Raw genomic sequence first — 7096 nt, 5'->3', positions numbered from 1 at the left:
ACCTGATTAGTGATGGTGTCTCTGGGGCAGTGACATCAAGGCTGCGACATGAAGGGGTAGGAATTACCAGCAGCACAGTGGTGAGGCACAGAGCATCGTATGCAAACATCTCCATGGGAAAGCACATGCCTTAGCAACTTCTGTAGATGCTACCAGACAAACCAAAGAAAACAAGTTACAGCTCCCTTCCTTGCAAACTATTCTGCAATTAGGACTTCTTTACAAGTCCTAATTGGCAAATTAATATGGCAAAGGCATAAGGACTCTCTTTCTGTCACCTTCAGAGCCTGTTCTCATTCTTTGCTTGCTGGACTGCTGTTTCCAAAAACCTGGGTCTCACTGAATCCACCACTGAAGACCCCTATTCCACTTTTGAAGGCTGTATCTAAGGTTGGGGGCCCAGAGAGTCACCTGCAGAGTCTTCAAACTCCTCCTGCTTCTTTTGGTGAAAATGATCATTAGAATGACACTCTACATTAACTGTGTGGGTCTGGCCTAAGCCTTGGACTCCTCGTCTATAAAATGGGATAAAATGCCTGTCCCATAGTTGATTCAATAAGATTGTGTGCCTCGTCCATGAGAGTTCTCCAGTACAGTGTGACCACGGCACTTTGGAAGGTGCTGTTCTGAAAGGCAATGGGTATACCTCAACTTTTGCTCGTCATTTATCGTTTTTAACTATATGGGGGCAATTATAAGCCAACATTCCAGGTTGTACTGATGCTGGCAGGAGACTGTCTGTCTGCCTAAGAGCAGACTTCCTAATCAAACTTGCACACCCTCAGGGCAGCTGATCTCTGTGTTAGGAGAAAAGCAATTTTATTGAGCAAAAGTGTGAAGAGGCATTTTCACTTGTGAGACTCTTAACTATGTCTATTTCAGGCAGCTGAGCAAAGGGACTGAAAACTTCCTGATTGTGTGGGTGTGGGTCTGCTCTGGGACAGACAGGGGTGGGCCAGTCTGCTGGAGTTTGCCTCGCAGGTCAGACCCGGTAGGCAGTTCCTGCTTTTAGCACTTTCTTCCTTTTTTCTACTCCTGGGGTTACTGCTTCTCAAAGACACGTCAAGGGACTAGGGTGGGCAGGTGGTACAGTGGACCAGTGGGCGTCTGGATGTTTGTGATCTGTCACTTCCCCAGATAGAGATCTCTCCCGGAGGAGGCCTTCCTTTCATGCTGTTCCTGAGTGCACACCACAGTCTGGGCACCCTGAAGACTGTGCTTCAGATGCATCTGAGCGACCTTTGCTGATACTCCCACAACCAACACTTTACCTGCCAGGTGTGGTGGAGGGTTCATCAATGAATAGACATGTCCCTGCCTCAAAAAGAAAAAATCAATAGGTATCCAACTAGCTATAAAAGAAGACAGGCTGTGATAATACAGATAAAAAGGAAGTGCTCTGTTATAATTGGTGCTGCATTAGTTTCCTATTGTGGCCTCAAACTTAGTGTCTTTAAACAACAGAAATTTATTCTCTCACAGGAAGCCAGGAATCTGAAATGAGTCTTAGGGACTGAAATCAAAGTATTGGAAGGGCTGTGTTTCCTCCAGAGGTTCTAGGAAGAATCTGCTCCTTGACTCTTCCAGTTTCTATACTGACTCTGCCAGCATTCCCTTACTTGTGGCCTCATCATTCCAGTCCCAGCTGGTGTGGTTATATAGCCCTCCCCTCTTCTGTGAAATCTGCCTCTGCCGCCCGCCTACAAGGATACATGTAATTGCATGTAGGGCCCCCTGGGATAAGCTAGGACCCTATCTCAAGATTCTTAACGTAATCCTATCTGCAAAGTCCTTTATTTCCATGTAAGGTAACATTCACAGGTTCCAGGGATTAGCACATGGATATCTTTTGGGGTGTCATTATTCAGCCCACCAAAGGTACCACTCTTTATTCCACTCCCTCCCCCCAACCAAATGGTCTACAGCCGTGCTGTCCAATTTGGAAGCCACTAGTCACATGTGGCTATTGGGCACTTAAAACGTGTCTGAGCTGAGATGTGCTGTAAAGGTAAAATACATGCTAGATTTTGAAAACTTACTACAAAAATGCAAAGCATCTCATTAATTGTTTATGTTGGTTACCTGTTGAACTAATATTTTGGATATTTAGGGTAAATGAACTCTATTATTAAAATGAGTGTCACCTGTTTGTTTTCACTTCTAAAAGCAACTATTAGAAAATTTAAAATTGCATTTGTGGCTTGCATTTGTGGTTTGTACTGTATTTCTATTGGACAGTGTTCGACATAGTCTACAACAGCAATTTTCAAACTGCCGCACAGCAGAATCACGTGGGAAGTTTAAAAAAAAACCAATATGCACGCTGCACCCCAGACTTATTAAATCAGAAATCTCTAGGGAGAGAGGGCCAGGCATCAGCATGTTTTAAACACCCCAGGTCATTCCAGTATGTAACCAAGGCTGAGAATCCATGGAGTAGAGACCCGGAGGAGGGTTAATAGTGAAAATAGCACTAAAGGTCCAGGAATTACCACAAATGGGTATGCCCACTTCCTTTACAAACGACAGAAAATAGGGGCTCCTTGAAGTACCCTCTGCCTTCACTGAGATGCACACCTCCCCCACCCGCAGAGCGCCGCTTTGAGCCTGGAGGTGTGGGAGGAGCACAGAACAGCTGTTCCCGCCCCTGAGGCAGAAGACACCAGGGATCTCAACACTGGGGGTCAGGCTGGCTGGACCTCTCTTCCTTTCGCAGTTTCTGCCCTAGTACTTGGTAGAACAAAGTGCAATAAAACCTAGCAAGCTCCTAAATATTCCGTTTGTGGGGCTGGATCAAGGCAAAGCACTTCCGCAGTGGCTTGCAGTGGAAACATGTTTTGGAGGCATCTAGCAGTAACATCCACCACCCCCAGAGGTTCCTCACCAGAGCTGGGATTCCCAGCTACTTCGTGGCTCCACACACGGCCGTGTTCTCTGGCTCTGGACTCAGAATTAGGGAGCAAAGCCAAGATCCGTTGCACTTCCACTGAGTTTTGAAGTGTTGTTTGGGAAAGTGGTTCTTGGTGGAGCAAGATGGAAGGTTTCAATGGCTGCTTGTGTTACTTGACACAACACAGATACGGTGAGATGAGCCTCAGCCTTGTTCATGCAGTGCCATAACTCACTCTGGCATCATCAGAGGATAAACCTGTCACCTGAGTGCATTTTGTAGCCATTTGAGACGAGCTCATCAAAGCACCATATTACCCTACGTTTAAACAATTTTGAAAACTTTTCTAAACTGCAGATCACCCCTTTGACTTCTAAGATAGCAAATACCAAATAGTAATTAATATTTTAAAAGGAAGAGGCATTCCAAACCAGGGGGATAAAAAATTCTGAACAAAAGCCTCTAGCAAACTTGTTCCCTCCCTCCTTCTCTCCTTTCCTTATTGAGTGCGGACTCTAGGTAGGAAGCAGGCCTTGTCTTCACAGAATTTAGGGGCTAATAGAGGGAGAAGACGTCAAAGTAAATGGGAGAGAAAACATATAGGGTCTATGATTGAAGACAAGACCTCTCTTTCCCTTTTGTCCCTTTCTTCCTTTCTTTTTTTTTAAATTTTTTTGTTTGTGGTACGCGGGCCTCTCACTGTTGTGGCCTCTCCCGTTGCAGAGCACAGGCTCCGGACCCGCAGACTCAGCGGCCATGGCTCACGGGCCCAGCCGCTCTGCAGCATGTGGGATCTTCCCGGACCGGGACACGAACCTGTGTCCCCTACAACGGCAGGCAGACTCTCAACCACTGTGCCACCAGGGAAGCCCCCTCTTCCTTTCTTTATTGCCGTGTGTGTGTGTGTACACACGTATATGTGCTTATAGATGTATGTATCCGGTAACTTACAAAGATACATACAGAGCAAGGTAAAAAAGAAATGTGGAAATTTGGAGAAGGAAATTTGAAAGTAAAAACATGATGGAAGTCAGAATTAGTCAAAAAGATTATACTCCTGAAGTCTTGTCTAAGTAACTGAATGTGGGCCACAAGTTTGGATCTGACTTCCCAGCACCCAGTGCAAAGAGGAATACACACCAGTTGCATAATTCAGTCTTTGGAAGATTAAAACTAATGAGTTGCCAAGAAACCTCATGGATTAGGGTGCAGTGTCATGACAAAGCACTGTGGGATATACTCAGCAATGTCCTCAAGAGCATCTCCCATTGCACCGAGGAGTTCTGAAGGGCATGATGGGAGCCTGTAGGGTTTGGAGAAAACAGAAAAGATAGAATATTAAATTCTGGCTGGAGCTAAACTTTCTGCTAGGATTGAGCTGGGTTAGTCTGAGTCTCTACCTATAATTTTCTGTAGTTTGATATTCTATTTTAAATGCTGAGCTAGGGGTATGCACTGGAAGTTATGGGAGTGGAGAGGGATACTCACTTCTGCCTCCACTGGAGAAGTGTGGGCTGATGCCAGAGACCTGGAGGAGATGTTGCCCATGGAAGGATACACTGTGAGTTGTCCAGGGGAAAAAGGCGGGGAAGGCATTGAGAGAACAGCACCAGTGGGGCACAGAGGTATAGAAAGTGCCCATAGGGAGCTATGGGCAGCTTGGCACTGGATAAGTATGAAATACGAGGCAACGTAGGGTGGGGGGGAGGGCTGGAGAAGCAGGCAAGGGCAGACTGTGCCCGTCTTCCGTGCTCTGGTAAGGAATGTGGCTTTGCTCTGTGGAGAGATACTGAGATGCCACTGAAGGGATTTAGGCAGGCGAGTTGTATCTGCTATCGATAGCATTCATGCTGCACAATGAATCTCCCCCAAACTCGGTGGCCTAATAACAATCACACATTCTTGCACACAGATCTGAGTCTGTGAGGGGGGGGTGGCCGTGCTTCAGGGTGGCCCTGTGTGAGGCCCAGACTGAAGCCAAAACAGCCACCCAAAGTTAGCTCTTTTCCCCGTGAAGTATGGAAGTACAAGAGGGTGAGTTCTCACCAGAGAAGGGTTACACCCTCAGGTGCACCCACTCTCCAGTAGCAAAACAAGTCCTGTGGCCAAGCACAATATCATCAAGAGAGGATAAACTCTGCCCCCCTCAGTGGGAGCTACTGCAAAGTTGCATGGCAGAGATGGTATGAATTATACAGGGAGGTTGTGAAGAATTATGAACAATGATTCAATCTACCTTAGGGGGGACACAGCTGGACTTGACTTTTTAGGTAGTTCACTTGGGCAGTTCTGTGGAAACCAAATTCGAGACAGGTGATACTGAAGTCAGATGGACCCGTGAGGATGGTCAGGTGAGACCTAGTGAGAATCTGGGTTGGACGATTAGTGAGCTGTGATGGAACAGTTAGTTCAAAACAACAAATGAGGTAAAACCATCAGGACCTAATGACTTAGAGTCATTTATGGCTGGTTTTGAGCTACCTCCATTTATTGTATACAGAATCCACTGCTAAGGTTTGCATATGAAATTGTTGCCTATCCAATATTTGTTTTCTTATTAAAACAACTTTGATTTTACTTGTGGCATTGATATGCTTAACTTAAAAAAATTACCTAGCTTCACTTGAAGCTGCGAGGTGGTCAGATGGCAAACCCGGGCTATTAGGATATAAGTGAGATTCACTGGGTCATATTACCAGGAGAACTTGTGCCATTTGCTTCTACCTTCTTCCTGCCTCAAATGTTGATGGATGGCTGGAGCTCCATGTATAAGCTGACGCCCACAGTTCAAACTCTTGTTGTTCAATGGTCAACAGTACTAGAGGATGCTGGGTGCGGGGGACCGTGGGTCAATGTGATGAGGCCATCTGTCTGCTAACTGGTACTTATTGAAGTTAGGCTTCTCCCTCCCAGAGAGATATATCATCCCTGATGATCGATCATGCTTGGATCCAAGGATCATCATCCTTGATGGTCACATTTCAAACAGATGGCTCCCAGGTCCTTGAGAAAGAATTCCTGGGTGGTAAAACTGGTGAGAAGCTGGGAGATGATCGACAGTTCAAGGGTGCAGAGAAAGAATTGACAATGGAAAGTTTTCTAAAGTAAATGTTCTACGTAAAGGGAGGTCAGGGACCTTTGGTCAGGAAGAAACCTGTCTGAAGTGTAGTCAAGCTGAGGGGAACTTGAAGGCCATCTAGGTCAGAGGGCAATACCACCTTGCAGGCTGTCCAGGAAGTCTGGTCTCAGAAGTCCTCAAGTGATCATTTCTTAACAGGTGGCAGCTTTATCAGGGGACACACACTGACCAGCTGGTAAGGGTCTCTGACTTAGATTCTCATCCTACTGGATGGAGATGATTGCCTCTGCACTCCGGTTTTCTGAAGCCCCCCGGGGGCAAATCCCTGCAGTTTTCTGACCCTGTCTCCATCCTGAAGAGGAGAGGATTCACCTAAGTGACATGCCAGGACCAATACATCCAATTCTTCAGGCAAAAGAACACGTTTTCAACTCAGAGATGATTCCATGCGACTTCGTGTGAGAGTAGAACTGGGGAGGGGAAGGGACTTTTGTAGCCCAAAGTTAGTACTCAGGGACACAGAGTACCCCTTCCAGAAATTACCATCATAAACAGCCAAGGCAGTAATACAGGGCAGCCTGCGGCACAGAGGAAAATGAAAATCTCCTTGGCTGGCATTTCAGCTTGTCTAAGGGGCCGTGCTTTGCTCAGAGGGGAGATGACTGTGCTGACCTTAAAATCCAGGCTTCGGGAAGCAAGAGATGAAGGTTTTTGTTTTTCCCTTAATTAAGGCTTTGGTGTTTTGCAAACAAAAATAGAAAAGATTCAGAACCTCCCCTTAAGCTTCGTTACAAACTCGTTGATTTTTAGAAAAGATAAAGGCCTTGGGTGAGCGTAGGGGTGGATGGTCCCTAAAGAGTATTGCCCAGAAGCCTCTCTTTCCCCTTCTTAGAGTATAGGGGTTTTCTTAAACGTTCCTTCCCCAAAGCCCTCCCCCCTTGCTTTTGCCATCGACCTCTTCTTCCATTCTCCAAAGTACAGTCAGACGGTTACCCTTCAGGTCCTGCTACGCATCTTTCCTGAACCCCAATTTCTCAAAATACCTCGCAGCTGTTTCCCCTGCCCGGTGACGAGCCTGGCGTGCAGGGGGCGGAGGGAGCTGCTTCTGCCACACGGTGGCGCGCGCG

This window comes from Lagenorhynchus albirostris, chromosome 13 (genome assembly GCF_949774975.1).
Source record: "Lagenorhynchus albirostris chromosome 13, mLagAlb1.1, whole genome shotgun sequence".
In the NCBI taxonomy this organism is placed as follows: domain Eukaryota; kingdom Metazoa; phylum Chordata; class Mammalia; order Artiodactyla; family Delphinidae; genus Lagenorhynchus; species Lagenorhynchus albirostris.
The sequence above is the reverse complement of the archived record's forward strand: the minus strand, read 5'-3'. Positions refer to the sequence as shown.